General features: G+C 38.9%; 1 non-coding gene across 1 annotated transcript; it reads right to left on the reverse strand.

Annotated features, from left to right (window-relative positions):
- Positions 1–930: 930 nt before the first annotated feature.
- Positions 931–1,003, reverse strand: trnav-cac (transfer RNA valine (anticodon CAC)). The gene has a single exon. It is a non-coding gene; the product is annotated as a tRNA-Val (tRNA).
- Between the last annotated feature and the right edge of the window lie 17,910 nt (positions 1,004–18,913).

An 18,913-nucleotide genomic window follows, 5' to 3' on the forward strand; every position in this document is an offset into this window, starting at 1 on the left:
TAGTTTGTAATCACAACGTTGTGGCAATATTGTGGATCAATAGTTGTGTGTTGGAAACAAATAGGTCATTTGTACTTTTAATGATTATTCTATAAGTGTACATGCAACCTAATTTATGTCATCATTTGCCCAAAACTAATTTGAACAGCGCTGTGCATGTGAATAAAGAATGCAGACTCAAAACAACAACAACAAATATCTATATTTTTACACACAAACACACACACACACACACACACACACAAAATGCAACAACAATAAATGAAATGTAGAACTAGTGGCCACAGAACTGCAACACAATTACACAAATAACACAAATAATATATATACGTCTTGCTGGCGATAGCCAGATTTTAAGTAGTTTGCCTCTGGTAAAATTTAGACACTTTTGTATTATTGTTGTTTATTTATTTATTTTATTGTTATTATTTTGACAGCAGACTTTAAAGCTGCAGTCAGTATTTTTTTTTTTTTCCTCATTAAAAAAGTTTAACTTCTAAAGACGTGAATTGTAATTTTGCAATATATGTAGGAGATCATGACGACTCACATTAAAATGAAGACTCCAGACATATCAGCAACCTTATAAAAGCTGTTTTATTCTACATGGAGAGGGTCCGCACATGGGGGCGGCCATGATATAATCACATGACCAGCCGATTATCGCTCCCTTAACTCATTGATTAAAGTAATCATGGCTTACTGTGAATACTAAATTTCTACAATGGCATCTGAAACTGAAAACTATTGATTTTAAATGATGCTGCAAATGATGACAAAGACAAAAGTTACTGAGTGCACCTTTAACTCTGATTCGACTGAGGTTAAATAGCACGAATCTTTTGTTGTGAGACTGCATATCGATCTGTGTGTGAAAGTCCACAACACCGTTTCTTTTCCAACGTGAACTGGGGCAGAAAACAATTACGATGTTACTGCCCGATTTCGAACCGGGGACTTTTCGCGTGTGAGGCGAACGTGATAACCACTACACTACAGAAACCTCTTCTTTTCTATCATGCCACTCTGGTAATTCAATAGTGGTTATATGTCTCCCTCTAGTGGTGGTTTACATAAAGTGCATGACAGAAAATAATTGTTCTCAAGTAAGCTGTATAATGTTTCCTATAATTAACTTTGCCTTCAACAACAACTCTTTCCAATAATTTAACGTCTATAAAATCTTATAACACAATAAATCCAGAAAGACTGACTGTGTGTGTGTTTATTTAATGATTTCGCAAATGTAGGCACAAACGAACGAGTCAGGGTGTGTCTCTGTAGAATGGACAGAAAGTTATTTAACTTCTGTCCACAAGAGGGCACCGAATACCTGTTTCATTCAAAGACCTGAAATACAAGCCAGCAAAATTATTTGATACCGAAAGGTGTGTATTAAATTATCTGCCTCCAAAATATGACCTATTGTCTGATGAGGTCTGTAATACTAGGCCTACAGTATTTTGAAGGGACAAACCCCTTATATAACACTTTCTTTAGAAAGATAAATATTTAAGGTGCATGTAGTCTTACACTGACACCTAGCGGTGTGGATGCAGCATCATTCATATTAAGCGAGGATGATTCTGCTGGTCATGTGATCCGAACATGGCGCCCCCCATGAGGGGACCCTCTCCATGTGGATTTAAACATCTTTTATATGTTTCCTGATATGACTGAAGTCTTTATATGAGTGGTCATGATTTTATACAATTATTATTTTTTAAATGACAATTAATTTCTTCAGTAATAAAGCTTTTTTTAATGAGGAAAAATTTACTGAGTGCCCTTTTTAATTATTATTATTATTTTATTTTTTTGAAGCATGGTTTCATGGTATAGCTGGCTTTGCAAGTCTCACAACTCGTCTGTTACATTACATCCATTAGAGGGCCTGTCCTTACTGCACTTTGTATATATAGTCAGTCAACCCTAATATAATTATATGTTTGGGAGGAGACGCATTTGTCTTTGTGGAACAAAGCAGCGGGCACTTGTGAGCCAGCACATCTGCATTTTCGACGGAGAGTTTGGGTCTCTTGACCCCCCTGCATCAAAACCACATTCCTTTCATATGCAGGTCTTTCTCCAGACTCCAGCCCTCCGCTCAGGGTGGCTTCTGCTTCGAGGCCAACCGCATGGCTAATATACTACTTCTCTAAAGCTCAAAGAGATAGTCTCCTCCTCTTCCTAGCTTTCTATTTTGATTCATACCAGAAAAAAAACCTCAATATCAGACTAGGTGTTACTTCAAAATCTGGACTGCTCCAGCTGAGACCATGCTTGTTAATAAATGTAAAATTGCCATGAATAGCATTGTTTGAAATGTTTTATCCACAATACTAGTGTTGAATCGGTTTGTTCGAACAGTTTGTATTAATTCGGTGTTGGGGAGTAGTCATTCAAGTCATTAAAAAAATCGGTTCAAAGGAAGGATTAGTTTGGGAATCAGACATTCATGTCAGAGAGCATTTGGCAGAGATAATTTTTTGATCCTTTGTTGTACAAGAGATATCTATCCACTAGATAGATCAATCAGACCAAATTAGTTCCCTAGAGACCACATTAGACCTCATCAGACCCCCTAAAGACCACATCAGACCTCATCAGACCTCCTAGAGACCACATCAGACCCCATTACACCTAGTCAAGCCACAGTAGACCTCATCAGACACCCTAGAGACAACATCAGAGCACATCAGACCACACTGGACCTCATCAGACCCCCCTAGAGACCACATCAGACCACATCAGACTACATTAGACCTTATCAAACAACATTAGAACTCATCAGACCCCCTAGAGGCCACATAAGTCCATATTAGAGCACATCAGACCAAATTAGACCCCATTAGAATACATTAGACCTTATCAAACCACATTAGACCTCATCAGACCCCCTAGAGACCACATCAGAATACATTAGACCCAATCAGACTACAACAGACTACATTAGACCTCATCAGACTCCCTAGAGACCACATCAAACTACATAAGACCCAGGGGAGTATTAATGCACAGGCTTACACGGGCTGAAGCCCAGGGGCCCACAACTCCCATGGGAACCAGCTCGTGGCATCGGCCACCCCACTGTTCCCTATCCATGTTCCCGGGAGAAGCGTGTCTAAAGCTTACAGCAGGAGATGCAGTTGTTGACACGGAGACAGTGCACAACCGTGAAAGGTGTCCTTGTAGCGCATGTTCAACGCACAGTAGTTCCAACCCCCCATTAGACCACATCAGACCACAACAGACCACATTAGACCTCATCAGACTCCCTAGAGACCACATCAGACCACATTAGACCACATTTAACCTCATGAGACCCCATAGAGACCACACTGGACCCCATTAGACCACATCAGACTACACTAGACTTCATCAAACCACATGAGACCTCATCAGACCCCCCAGAGTTAGAGATCCCATCAGACCCCATTCGACCTCATCAGACCCTATTCAACCACATCAGACCACATTAGACCTCATCAGACCCCATTAGACCTCTTAAGACCATAAAAGATCTAACCAGACACCCGAGCGACCACATCAGACCACATTAGACCTCATCAGACCCCATTAGACCTCTTAAGACCATATTAGATCTAATCAGACACCCGAGAGGCCACATCAGACCACATTAGACCTCATCAGAACCCCTAGAGACCACTAAGACCTTATTAGACCATATCAGACTCCACAGAGACCAAAATAGACCACATAAAATCACATCAGACCACATTAGACCTTATCAAACCACATTGGACTTTATCAGATCCCTAGAGACCAGTGCTCAGATTTGAGATCTTAATACAAACTAATTTCTCATTAAATTATTTTTAGACTGCATGAAGTGAGCCATGCTTTCCACATTAATTCACTCATTTGTTTCTGATTTTATTTGTCCAAAGGAGTTTTAGAAGAAACATCTGAGAGAGAGTAGGATACTCTGATACGAAACATCTTAACCAAGCACTCCATTATATCTTCTGAGCTATGAAAGTTTTACGCTGCTATCTGCAACGTGAATTTTAACCAATCAGTCAGACGTCTCTGAAGAAAAAAAAAAAAAACGATTTCCTGAGTTCATCAGTTGCATCCTTTGAGGAAACTAAAGAAACAATGTAGCACCCCCCTGAGCTCAGGCCCATTGTTACGTCATCATGCAGGGACATCGTCATGGGGATGATGGTCTAAAGACCTCCACACAGGAACTTTCCTCACAATGGCCTTTGTAGTCTTATCAACTAACACTAAATACACTCAGGCCTTGAAGTCACAAGCTTTTTTAAATTTGATCCTGAGTCTTTTTTAAGGGAAGGGGCGGAAAAGAAGATCCCAGTGGGGTTAATTATGAGTTCAGATCTATCCAGGTCTCGACTGCACATTTCCTGAGTCAACTCAGGATAGAAAATATTCAACACCCTCTATTGTTTCACAACATAATGATAACAAATCAGTCACAAGGTCATTAAAGAACACACACATTCACACAGGAGAGTGTTATATTCATATTCATGCATTTGGCAGACACTTTTATCCAAAGTGACTTACAGTGCATTTATTACAGGGACAATCCCCCAGAGCAACCTGAAGTTAAGTGCCTTGCTCAAGGATGCAATGGTGGTGGCTGTGGGGATTGAAATCACAACCTCTTGCTTACCAGTACAGAACCACCAACTGTGTTGCTTGGGATGCTGCACTTTCCTAGAGCTGAAGTCTGAACGGTTGTATCAGTGTCTCTGAGTGTGAATATATGTATATATCGATCACTTCCAAATTAAAAAGAGAAAGATAAAATGAGGTGTGAGAAACAACGACCATATCGCAACCATCGATATTCTTCAAGACTTGAATTTGAAGAGTTCAACAAAACTGAAATTCAGATAAGAACACTTTATCTTTTCACACTTTGCAAAAGTTATTTTCTGTGGTTTCTTGTCTTTGTGCACTAACACACATGGAAACATGAGGGTGAATCTCAGGACACCTGCAAGAAAATGAACAGTTCATATTGCATCCCAAAATGAAAATTAATTAAAGGAACATTATGGATTTAATACAAGTTGAACTCAATCGACAGCATTTGTGGCATAATGTTGATTACCACAAAATTGTATTTAATTAAGAATTAATGCAAGTACTTTTATAAAATTATAAGCATCACATTTCTGCCTTTAAACTCTCCAAAAATTGGCCCCATTGACTTCCATTGTAAGTGCCTCACTGAAACTCTTTTTTTTAATTACTATTTTCTGTGGTGAGCAACATTGTGCCACAAGTGCTGTTGATTGAGCTTAACTTGCATTTAACCCAGAATATTTCTTTAAAGAAAATGAAGCCTATTTTTAAGACTATAATTTTTTTTTTGTGTGTGTTGTGACATGACAACTGAGTACAATGACAGTTATATGACTACATATATCAAATACATTATATTGCCAAAAGTATTCGCTCACCCATCCAAATAATTTAATTCAGGTGTTCCAATCACTTTTATGGCCACAGGTGTATAAAATGAAGCACCTAGGCATGCAGACTGCTTCTACAAACATTTGTGAAAGAATGGGCCGCTCTCAGGAGCTCAGTGAATTCCAGCGTGGTACTGTGATAGGATGCCACCTGTGCAACAAGTCCAGTTGTGAAATTTCCTCACTACTAAATATTCCACAGTCAACTGTCAGTGGTATTATAACAAAGTGGAAGCGATTGGGAATGACAGCAACTCAGCCACGAAGTGGTAGGCCACGTAAAATGACAGAGCAGGGTCAGCGGATGCTGAGGCGCAAGTGCGCAGAGGTCACCAACTTTCTGCAGAGTCAATCGCTACAGACCTCCAAAGTTCATGTGGCCTTCAGATTAGCTCAAGAACAGTGCGTAGAGAGCTTCATGGAATGGGTTTCCATGGCCGAGCAGCTGCATCCAAGCCATACATCACCAAGTGCAATGCAAAGCGTCGGATGCAGTGGTGTAAAGCACGCCGCCACTGGACTCTAGAGCAGTGGAGACGCGTTCTCTGGAGTGACGAATCACGCTTCTCCATCTGGCAATCTGATGGACGAGTCTGGGTTTGGCAGTTGCCAGGAGAACGGTACTTGTCTGACTGCATTGTGCCAACTGTGAAGTTTGTTGGAGGGGGGATTATGGTGTGGGGTTGTTTTTCAGGAGCTGGGCTTGGCCCCTTAGTTCCAGTGAAAGGAACTCTGAATGCTTCAGCATACCAAGAGATTTTGGACAATTCCATGCTCCCAACTTTGTGGGAACAGTTTGGGGATGGCCCCTTCCTGTTCCAACATGACTGCGCACCAGTGCACAAAGAAAGGTCCATAAAGACATGGATGAGCGAGTTTGGTGTGGAAGAACTTCACTGGCCTGCACAGAGTCCTGACCTCAACCTGATAGAGCACCTTTGGGATGAATTAGAGCGAAGACTGCGAGCCAGGCCTTCTCGTCCAACATCAGTGTCTGACCTCACAAATGCGCTTCTGGAAGAATGGTCAAAAATTCCCATAAACACACTCCTAAACCTTGTGGAAAGCCTTCCCAGAAGAGTTGAAGCTGTTATAGCTGCAAAGGGTGGGCCGACGTCATATTAAACCCTATGGATTAAGAATGGGATGTCACTTAAGTTCATATGCGTCTAAAGGCAGATGAGCGAATACTTTTGGCAATATAGTGTATATATATATATATATATATATATATATATATATATATATATACAGGTGCATCTCAATAAATTAGAATGTCGTGGAAAAGTTCATTTATTTCAGTAATTCAACTCATATTGTGAAACTCGTGTATTAAATAAATTCAATGCACACAGACTGAAGTAGTTTAAGTCTTTGGTTCTTTTAATTGTGATGATTTTGGCTCACATTTAACAAAAACCCACCAATTCACTATCTCAAAAAATTAGAATATGGTGACATGCCAATCAGCTAATCAACTCAAAACACCTGCAAAGGTTTCCTGAGCCTTCAAAATGGTCTCTCAGTTTGGTTCACTAGGCTACACAATCATGGGGAAGACTGCTGATCTGACAGTTGTCCAGAAGACAATCATTGACACCCTTCACAAGGAGGGTAAGCCACAAACATTCATTGCCAAAGAAGCTGGCTGTTCACAGAGTGCTGTATCCAAGCATGTTAACAGAAAGTTGAGTGGAAGGAAAAAGTGTGGAAGAAAAAGATGCACAACCAACCGAGAGAACCGCAGCCTTATGATTGTCAAGCAAAATCGATTCAAGAATTTGGGTGAAATTCACAAGGAATGGACTGAGGCTGGGGTCAAGGCATCAAGAGCCACCACACACAGACATGTCAAGGAATTTGGCTACAGTTGTCGTATTCCTCTTGTCAAGCCACTCCTGAACCACAGACAACGTCAGAGGCGTCTTACCTGGGCTAAGGAGAAGAAGAACTGGACTGTTGCCCAGTGTTCCAAAGTCCTCTTTTCAGATGAGAGCAAGTTTTGTATTTCATTTGGAAACCAAGGTCCTAGAGTCTGGAGGAAGGGTGGAGAAGCTCATAGCCCAAGTTGCTTGAAGTCCAGTGTTAAGTTTCCACAGTCTGTGATGATTTGGGGTGCAATGTCATCTGCTGGTGTTGGTCCATTGTGTTTTTTGAAAACCAAAGTCACTGCACCCGTTTACCAAGAAATTTTGGAGCACTTCAGGCTTCCTTCTGCTGACCAGCTTTTTAAAGATGCTGATTTCATTTTCCAGCAGGATTTGGCGCCTGCCCACACTGCCAAAAGCACCAAAAGTTGGTTAAATGACCATGGTGTTGGTGTGCTTGACTGGCCAGCAAACTCACCAGACCTGAACCCCATAGAGAATCTATGGGGTATTGTCAAGAGGAAAATGAGAAACAAGAGACCAAAAAATGCAGATGAGCTGAAGGCCACTGTCAAAGAAACCTGGGCTTCCATACCACCTCAGCAGTGCCACAAACTGATCACCTCCATGCCACGCCGAATTGAGGCAGTAATTAAAGCAAAAGGAGCCCCTACCAAGTACTGAGTACATATACAGTAAATGAACATACTTTCCAGAAGGCCAACAATTCACTAAAAATGTTTTTTTTATTGGTCTTATGATGTATTCTAATTTTTTGAGATAGTGAATTGGTGGGTTTTTGTTAAATGTGAGCCAAAATCATCACAATTAAAAGAAACAAAGACTTAAACTACTTCAGTCTGTGTGCACTGAATTTATTTAATACACGAGTTTCACAATTTGAGTTGAATTACTGAAATAAATGAACTTTTCCACGACATTCTAATTTATTGAGATGCACCTGTATATATATAAAATGTTCATTACAGTAATGCAAAAATGTTTCCATTACTTTAATCTGAAAAAAAGATACTACATTATTTAAATTGTAAAGTATTTACACATCATGATGATATCTGAGGTGTTGTAATGTTTACTGTAAAACAGCAAAAATAAAAAATAAAAAATAAAACGGTATTACAATTATGAAAATCTAATTAGAATGATCGTTGAAAATAATAATAATAAAAAAAAGTTAAATACCCATATGTATTACAGTATCAACATTGGTATCTTATTGGCCCTAAAAATCAACTTTTTCCTTCGTGCAAAATATAATTTATAATTTGTTTCTTTCGATTTTGGGGTAAAATATGATCCCTGCTAGATTCACTCTACTACAATGATGCTTTACAATTTCACATTCCTTAACTGTACATTTTAACATTTGATGTTGGTGTTCTCTTAGGGCTTATAAAGTGCATTAATGCAGGTCTATATGCACCATCACTAAACTAAAGGGCTTTAAAGGGTCAGTGTAATTTAAGACGTCTCTGTCTCAATGAAGTCACAGGAAGTCTATTGAGCATCCATTATATTTAGCCGCATTTACTTTCACCTGATTCAGACTTTGTGTCTGTCTGACGCCAGATGGCACTTTTCTGGAATATGACTGACAGGTGACACTCCAGGACTGATGAATTTGCATCACATGATCTGTGTTCTCCAAACTCACGTAGAACCTGAGACATGATGCATGTTGCTATGCAGTTGTTATGGTGTTCTAGTTGGTTTCTACGATGTTCTGGGTGGTTGCTTACTGGTCAAAATGGTCCACCGTCAAATCTCAATAATATTTCTGGTCTTGAGTCCCTCCTTTAATGTACAGTAATTCTATGGGATTTTTCCGCATTTTGTCATCTGTCTGTTGAAAATTCAACAAGCTGCATGAGTGTGGGATGAGTTACACGTCTAAGTTTGATACTAGGGGTTTGTTTCAATCACTGACCCAAATGTGACCCTAATATTGGCAAACACAATTCATTAATTGGATATTTCCAAGATTTTGTATTTTGCTTTTTTTTTTTACAGGAATGCATAGCAAAGTTGTGAATTCAAATAAAAGGAGTGTAAAAATACATCTGTTTAATATCTCACAGATATGTTGAATAAACTTGAGTCTTCAGATAAAACACCCACCACTGACACGGAAGTGATGACAACACTAACGCATCTTGAATCATTTTAACGCAGAGAACTGCATTACATTACAATGTTTTCATGTATTATTTATGGTCTTTCTTGCTTTCCTCCCATTTGTTTGTCGATATTCTATAACGTAGATTTATGTATGAATTCAGCCTGTGTTATACAGTATATATGAACAATATGAATGATTAATCACCAAAACATGCATTTAATGTCCAGCTTGTGTTATTTGATTGTATTAGTAATGATGCACTCAGATTCACGGATGTGTAACAAAAAATCAAAACAAACGAAAGTTTTATGGACAACAGTAATTGTAGCTAACAGTCCATTTGCTCACACGCTTATATACAGTACATATGCACAATATAGAACACTTATAGCCGTTTTCATTTGACTTCCTGAAAGGGATAGTTCACCCAGAAAGGAAGTTCTGTCATCAGCTGCACTCTCATTTTGTTGCAAGCTCATTTGACTTTCTTCCACAGAACACAAAAGCAAATGTTCTCAGTCTCAGCCTCAGTCACCATTCACATTCATTGCATCGAATAAAGATAGGACCTTAGAACCTTTAAGGGTTCAGAATATGAAGCGAGTTTCATATTCAGAACCCCTAAAGGTTCTGTGTAGAACCCATAACTACAGCTTTTGAACAACATGGGTAAGTTAATGATGCAAGTTTCATTTTTGTGTGAACTATCTCTTTTAGTTTAAATTTGAATAACTGTTGCACATCTTGTTTGCTACCTCAGTTCAAATTCAGCAATTGAATCAGATTTTAAAAGGTATTTTCAATTTAGTTATGAATGGTGCACAACCCTGTTGCATGTCACATCATGCCTTGAACAGGGAAAGAAAACATTTGCATACATAACTCTCTCTCTCTCTCTCTCTCTCTCTCTCTCTCTCCATCTTTCAGCATCTCTACAAGGCTGTGTGAGCTCTTACACTCTTAGCTGGACTCTGACGCAAGGACAAGGATATTACAATTATAGTGTAGAGAGAGAGAGAGAGAGAGAGAGAGAGAGAGAGGTTAATGTACCCATTACACAGAGATAAACTTTCCAGTGTTAATGTTGGATTTCAAGTGCCTGACCTAAATCACCAATGACTTATTTACATACTTTCTTTTGTTTGTTTGTTAGTTGGTTAATTCTTTCTTTCTTTTGTTCATTCGTTCATTCGTTTTTTGTTTTTTTTTTAATTCAATCACTATTTTTTATTTGTTCTTTCTGTAGTTTATTCTACCATTTGTTCATTATTTCTTTTGTTCGTCCTTTCTATCCTTGGGACATGTCCCAAGAAACTTTAAACTGGCAGATATCAAACCGCTTATTGAGAAGCCACAGCTTGATCCTGGAGAACTGGCTAATTACAGACCGATTTCAAATCTCCCGTTTATGTCGAAAATACTAGAAAAGGTAGTATCCTCCCAACTATGTTCATTTCTACAGTGAAATAGTATGTATATGAACAATGTCAGGATTTAGGCCCCACAGTACAAAGACTTCACTTATCAGTTACAAATGACTTGCTCTTATCATCTGATCGTGGCTGCATTTCTCTTCTAGTGCTTTTAGATCTTAGTGCTGCCTTCGACACGACAGATCATGACGTTCTCTTGGATAGGCTGGAGAATTATGTTGGCATTTGTGGACTTGCATTAGCATGGTTTAGGTCCTATTTAGCAGACTGCTACCACTTTGTCTGTGTAAACGAGGAATTGTCAAATCAAACAAAAGTTAAGTATGGAGTGCCACTGGGATCAGTTTTAGGGCCTCTGCTTTTTTCTCCTTATATATGCTTCCCCTGGGAGATATTATCAGGAATCGTGCAATAAGTTTCCACTGTTGCTGATGATACCCAACTTTGTATTTCTTCGAAACCCAACAGAGTGTAAGTGTATCAAAGAAATCAAATATTGGATGGCCATAAATGTAATTCTGCTCAATTACGACAAAACAGAGGTACTAATTATTGGATCAAAAACCTCTAAAAATAAGCTACTAAAATATAATTTGACTCTCGATGGATGTACTGTTTCATCGTCTCCTACAGCGAAGAACTTAGGTGTTATATTTGATACCAATCTGTCCTTTGAAAATCAAATTTCCAGTGTTTGTAGAACAGCATTCCTCCACCTCAGAAATATTGCTAAGTTACGACACATGCTCTCTGTTGCTGATGCTGAAAAACTAATTCATGCGTTCATGACCTCAAGACTAGATTATTATAATGCATTACTGGGAGGATGTCCTGCAAGTTCAATAAATAAACTTCAATTGGTTCAAAATGCAGCTGCCAGAGTGCTGACTAGAAACAAGAAATATGATCATATTAGCCTCATTCTATCATCCTTACATTGGCTACCTGTTAAATTTCATATTCATTTTAAAATTCTGTTAACTACGTACAAAGTTTTGAATGGTCTAGCTCCACAGTACTTAAGTGACCTTCTGACATGCTATATTCTGTCACGTTCATTACGATCACAACATTCTGGCTTGTTAATAGTTCCTAGAATATCAAAATCCCACAAAATACCACAAAAGGAGGTAGATCATTTTCCTATTTGGCTCCTAAACAATGGAATAGTCTCCTTAACACTGTTCGGGACACAGACATCTCACTCAGTTTAAGTGTAGACTAAAGACTCATCTATTTAGCTGGGCATACACCTAATTTATCCTTCAACTCATAATTAGGCTGCTTTAGTTAGGTCTGCCAAAACCAGAAACAATGATCATGATCTATAACTCTGCAAAAAATTGAATGGCATCTATGCTAATATTATTCTATTTGTTTCCTGTCTCAACCTCGGGATTCATATCCCAAGGTTACAAGAGCCGGCCAGATCCAGCTCCGTTCCTGCTTGGTGTCGGACTCCACTGCTATGTGTCTCTGAGTGATGATGACTAAACGCAGCCGGTGCCAGCCAGACATCACTTCAATCTATTACGATGGACTTCAGAGGATGAACTGATTCAACTCCAACTGTAAGACATCAGATACTTCATATGCCATTGCCTGAACCTTGGACTTAGGATAGACCTCTCCAAAATGACCTGCTGGTTGAACTGCGATGCACCTCACTGATCTCTGCCTGCATCACCTCGGTCTAATGATGGACTACACTCTTATAATTGAATACATAGACTATCAATTAATTGCCAACAAAAGCCTTCATCAGCCAACTAACAAAGGACAATGCATCAATGTGAATTTCTGCAGTTAATCCAGTCATTAGCCATTAATCTTACAGTTCTTAGGAAATATTTGTTTAAACACTGGCCCTTAACACTTACTTAATTTACTAATTTTAAACCATGACCTGCACTGCACATAAATAACTATTGGCATTATATTCATGCAGTTTAGCCAGAGAGGAACTGACCCCTACAGTGAGTCTGTTTTCTCCCAAGGTTATTATTCTTCATTAACCAACATCTTATAGAGTTTTTGTGTTCCTTACCACAGTCGCCTTTAGCTTGCTCAAAGGGGTTCAAAATACAATTATTATTTAATTACTTATTTTTAAACACAATTCACAATCATATTTAATCAGACTACACAATGATGACTCTAAGACTTTATAGATATTACAGTTTCATTTTCTGTTAATGCATGATTTTCTGTAAAGCGCTATACAAATATGTATACAAATCTTTCTTTCTTTCATGCTTGCATTGCCAAGGTCATGGGTTCAATTCACAAGGAATACACATACGAATAAAATGAATAGTTTACCCCAAAAATGAAGATTCTGTCATCATTTACTCACTCTCATGTTGTTCCAAACACATATGATGTTCTTAAGTGTGTGGAGCACAAAATGAGATGTTTTGTCTATTCACTTTAACAAGTTATGCAATACTGTAATAAATATGAGCTGTCTTTGACATCATAAGAGACAAACCACTAGATAGCACACACACAGGAAGTCATAAGAGCATGAGCAATATAAATTTGCAGGACATGAAACATTTGTAGATGAGTTATATATGCTCACACTGACCACTGGCTCAAGTCTGAAGAGTCTCTATGACAATCTAGTCTCCAGATATGGCTCAGGTCTCTCCTTCAATGTAATTCTATGAGATTTTTTGCCCATTTTATCACCTGCCAGGCAAAAATCAAAAGTCTGATCATTTAGTAATGTAACAGCACACCTCTCCTCTACAAGCCGTATGATTCGTTTTATCATTCATGTCTGTTGGACAAATGGTTCACGCTGAATTATGAGGAAGAATTTTAGCCTTAGAAAGCACTACTAACATGAAACATACAGATGATGTGGTTGATTATATAAACAGAACTGAAGTAAAATTCAAGTAGTGTGTGTGGTCTGAAGTAAAGTGAAACAGACCTAAGCTAAGAGAGTTGCACACATTGCAAACACCTACAGAGTTCAAGCTGTGCAAGATAAATAATCCAGCATCATATTAATAGCACTGACTTCCTGTTCCTGTGAGCACCATAGTGAAAAATAAGTGACTTCGTTTTCAAAAGTTCATAACAGAAGTCACATTTACAAACTTTGAAGTTGCCTTTTCATAACTCAGGAAATTGCATATTTATATTCGAGTATCAAATACTCAGATGTTTGTCTCAAAATTATTTTAAAGTAATAAAAATAGACACAAATGTGTCAGTTGTTGACATACAGTAAGAGTACAGAGCTATGAAGCTCAATGAGGTTATATCGAATCATGGCAAACTTTGGTACATTGTTGAGATTTTCTGAAACTCTAGAGGAGACGCATGAGATTACTGAGGTCTTTTTCTCAGGACAAACATCTGAGAAGCAGGAGACATCCGCAAAGTCTCAATTTGCTCTCCATTTAATCGCACTGTTGCATAGGAGAAACAACTGAGATGTTAAATATATAAATATTGATATATTTAACAATTGAGTCAACTACATTTACATTTATTCATTTGGCAGACACTTTTATCCAAAGCGACTTACAAAAGAGGAATACATTGTAAGTGAATCATCTTAAAGAGACAGTGGTACGAAAAGTGCCATATTACAAAGTTTCACTAGCATCAGAATAGTATTCCAAACAGATTAAAGTGCAACAATAAAAAATATATATATTTTTTTATAAATTAGTGACTGGTTAAGTGCTTGCGGAAAAGATGTGTTTTTAGCCGTTTTTTTTGAAGACAGAAAATGAGTCAGTTTCACGGCTGGAGTTGGGAAGGTCATTCCACCATCGTGGTATGATGAAGCCGAAAGTCCGGGAAAGTGTTTTGGTGCCTCTTTGTGTTGGTACAACAAGGCGACGTTCCTTAGCCGACCGCAGTCTTCTAGTGGGCGTGTAGCTCTGCAGAAATGATTTTAGGTATGCTGGAGCAGACCCAGTGACTGTTCTGTATGCCAGCATCAGAGCCTTGAATTTGATACGTGCATCAACCGGCAGCCAGTGGAGAGAGACAAGGAGTGGTGTAGCATGTGCTTTCTTTACTTTCAACTACTTTCAGATTTTTCCAATTTCCTGCAGCACCTGTGAAGACTCTAATCTATACATCTAACCTTCACAGTGTCTGTGATCAATAATATCAATAATACACATTTATCAGACTAAGGGAAGGGCAATTCACATTCCACTTCAGCTAGATGAATGGGAGCAGAATTCCGGGAACTAATCAATTAACAATTCAAACCTACATACGTCCCGAGTTCCTGGAAAACCCTCATCTACACCAGAATGATCTGCTCCTCTCTTAAGAGGCACCTGAAGCTTCCAGAGAGATGTTTAAACTATACATCGCCTGACAAGCATGAAACAATTTTCCGCTGTCCTAGTTAGGAACCAGTGCCCAGATTTGTGGCAACAAAGAATGAACAAATAAATACAGCTTGATCTCATGAAAATAGAGCCTGATCTCATGGCAAAAGTTTTTGCAAAAAGAAATTACTTGGTTCATTACAGGTTTCGCTGCAGTTTCCCAGTGAAATGTCCAGCGGGGGGCGCCAAAGGGGAGTGAAAGGTTGTCGTAATCGGATGAGGTTTTTAAGGTAAATATTAGATGGAGGTTGCACCCTTACCTCCCTAACCTAAAACATTAACCTTAACCTAACCAATAGTGTCCTAAAAGCAAATGGGAGGTGAACAAAACAGACATCCTTACCCTAATCCAACACTGAAATCTCAAAGATAGTGTCCAAAAACAAACTGCAAAATGAAAAAACATTTTCTAAAGCAACCACGTCATTTTGTGTCGCTTCTATGACACTTTTGTCTCACATGTCAGCATGTCAGCATGTGTGCTTGACTGCTCTTGAACCATGGTGTTCTGTGTTCAAAGTCCAAAGCTACTGCGGAAGCTAATCTCTCTGGAGTAAATGTGTAAACGTAGGGGAGTCTGCAATACAAGCGTTGAAATGTACAGTTTTTCAAAAGATCCATTAGAGTAGACGTTTTTCGATATCATAACATACAGTGTGAGTGTAATAGTGCAAATTATTACTTTTAATTAAAAGTCATAATCAGGGGCCTGGGTAGCTCAGCGAGTAAAGACACTGACTACCACCCCTGGAGTTCGCTAGTTCACTAGTTCATATCCCAGGGCATGCTGAGTGACTACAGCCAGGTCTCCTAAGCAACCAAATTGGCCCGGTTGCTAGGGAGGGTAGAGTCACATGGGGTAACCTGCTCGTGGTCGCTATAATGTGGTTCGCTCTCGGTGGGGCATGTGGGGAGTTGTGTGTGGATGCCGTGGAGAATAGCATGAAGCCTCCACACACGCTATGTCTCCGTGTCTCAACAAGCCACGTTATAAGATGCGCGGATTGACGGTCTCAGACGCGGAGGCAACTGAGATTCATCCTCTGTCACCCGGATTGAGGTGAGTCACTACGCCACCACAAGGACTTAGAGTGCATGGGGAATTGGGCATTCCAAATTGGGGAGAGAAAAATACAAAATAAAAAATCATAATCAGCTGCTGTACTCATGATTTTATGAAAGTGAATAAAATGCCTAATTGTTGTAGTGCCTCTAGTGTTCATTTCAATGACTGAGGCTGTCATGAGGCTTATGTTCCACAGAAGAAAGAATGTCACATATTTGGAATAACATGATGGTGAGTAAATGACAACTTGATCACATGGGAAATCTACATGCTGCATGTACCCCATTACTGACATGGGCCACTCCCCATAAGAAATTTTTATATACTGATCTCAGATCGCGAGACACAAGTTCTGGTCCCACGGAATGTAATCGCGAACATATAAACAATGGTGAGCACAATCCTGAGGTTGCATTTTCGCTCTATAATTACATTTTTACTCCACTGACGGTTAAGTTTAGGGTTGGGGTTTGAGTTAGGAGGTAGAGTTAATAATATAATGCATTCCTGTTTACTGTATTACAACTAAAAATGTTTGGCGCCACTCTGTGGACATTTCACCTCAACAACACTTAAGAAGAAGAAGCCTTTATTTTTTGTCACACATTATACATTTTTGAACATATACAGTGAACATATCCCAGCTAAGCTGGGGTCAGAGCTGGGGTCAGCCATGATACAGCGCCCCTGGAGCAGATAGGGTCAAGGGTCTTGCTCAAGGGCCCCACAGTGGCATCTTGGCAGTGCTGGGACTTGAAATCCTGACCTTCTGGTCAGTAACCTAGAGCCTTAACCGCTGAGCCATCACTTCCAGGTTTGGCCACTGGGGGCAGTGGTTTGAATTTCGGTAAGCACAGACTGTTTTCAGTAGTAAAACTTTTGAACTCCTGTTGCCGATTTTGCCCAATTTTTGTTTTTCACTGTAATTTTAACAATAGTTTACCATAAATGTACTGTAAGTGGGGGGACACATGGGGGGGCCAGGCCTCTGTTTTTGGGGGGCGCTGCTTGTTTAATAGAATATACATTTTCACCATTAACTATAAGGTAAACTTTTAATTTCTAAGAAAATATATATTATTTTTTTACAATATTTTGCAGCTTTGTTAAATAAAATATTTTTACTGTACATGGTAAAGTTAATCAATAATTATTATTATTATTATTTTTTTCTTTTTTACAGTGCAGCACATATTGTGAGGACTTCTTTAAAAAAACTTATATGGAAAGGTCTGATGAATGCAATTTTATCCCTGTTTGTGTATTTCCTATTGAAACAGGTATTACATTTGAAACGTGCATATCTGCCCAATGTTTATTTAGTTCTTTAGTAGAAAATCTTTTTAGGAGTGTTTTAGAGCTAATAGAAATATGGACTAAAGGCCACAAAACTCATTGTTTAAATGATTTCAGAACATTTCTAATGTAAAGAAAAGTACAGGCACAGCAGGGAAAACTCACATGTCAAAGAGCATGACAGAAAGTAAATTAAAGGTTAAATTTTTCTCCCTCACAGACTCATGAGCAAATGAAGGGTTTCCATAAACCTCCCCCAGATCTTGATTTCTGAGGCCTGCCGGCAACATCCAAAACTGTTTGGCACAGTGAGAGACTGCAGCAGTAGAAAACCCAGTAAAGACACGATTATGCCTCAACAAGCATTTCTGTAGAACTGCAATTGCCAGGAAGCAGGCTAGATAATGAGCTTTAATAACTATACCAGTCAAGAGGAAAATTGACAAATTTCTTGGGTTTGCTCAAGTTCTGTCACTAATACATAGAACTATGTATTTTTATGGCGATTGTTTCGTGGAGACATTGCTGACTAGAGTTTCAAAGGGGATATCAACGATGTCTCACACAGATGCCAAAGTTTGCAATCTAAAGTAAGAGATTGCAATATGAACTCAAACATTTCTTCTAAAAGCCAGTCTTAAATGATTCTTATATGAAACACAACTGAGCTCTTCATTTAGTCTCCTGAGCTTTGAAAGGACAACAATGGAGCAATACCATTTTTCTAGGGGGAACTGTTTGGTTTGTTGGAACACTTTAGAATGACATGATTTCTGTACAAATACACCTGCTGACCATGTGGGAAATGTGCAAACAGTGTCCAAGACTCTCAATAAATGTGTTATTGGTCAGTCTGTGCTGCCCCAGTATAAACACTTGTGTGTGTCGGACAGGTTTTGCCTACACTGCAGGGAGCAGCCAATGGTCAACTATAAAGGTGTTAGGTTTAGGGGTAGGGGACATACAATTATATCAGAATAAAAAAAGAAAGTCAATGGAAACTCACCATGATAGAAAAACAAACGTGTGTGTGTGTGTGTGTGTGTGTGTGTGTGTTTGGGTTTTGTGCTTATCTTGGTCTGTGACTGTCACAAGAGGCTATTTCACTGGCACATCAGACTCATTCTCCATCATTTACTACAGCTTTGGCATCAGTATATTTTTCTATAAATGGTAAGAGTATGTTTAACGTTTGTATGTTCTTATGGCTGTTCTAAAAATGTTCATGGCTGTAATAAGAGCATGTTTTTCTCTTTACTGTAAAGCGAA

Source organism: Myxocyprinus asiaticus, chromosome 40 (assembly GCF_019703515.2).
Source record: "Myxocyprinus asiaticus isolate MX2 ecotype Aquarium Trade chromosome 40, UBuf_Myxa_2, whole genome shotgun sequence".
NCBI lineage: Eukaryota > Metazoa > Chordata > Actinopteri > Cypriniformes > Catostomidae > Myxocyprinus > Myxocyprinus asiaticus.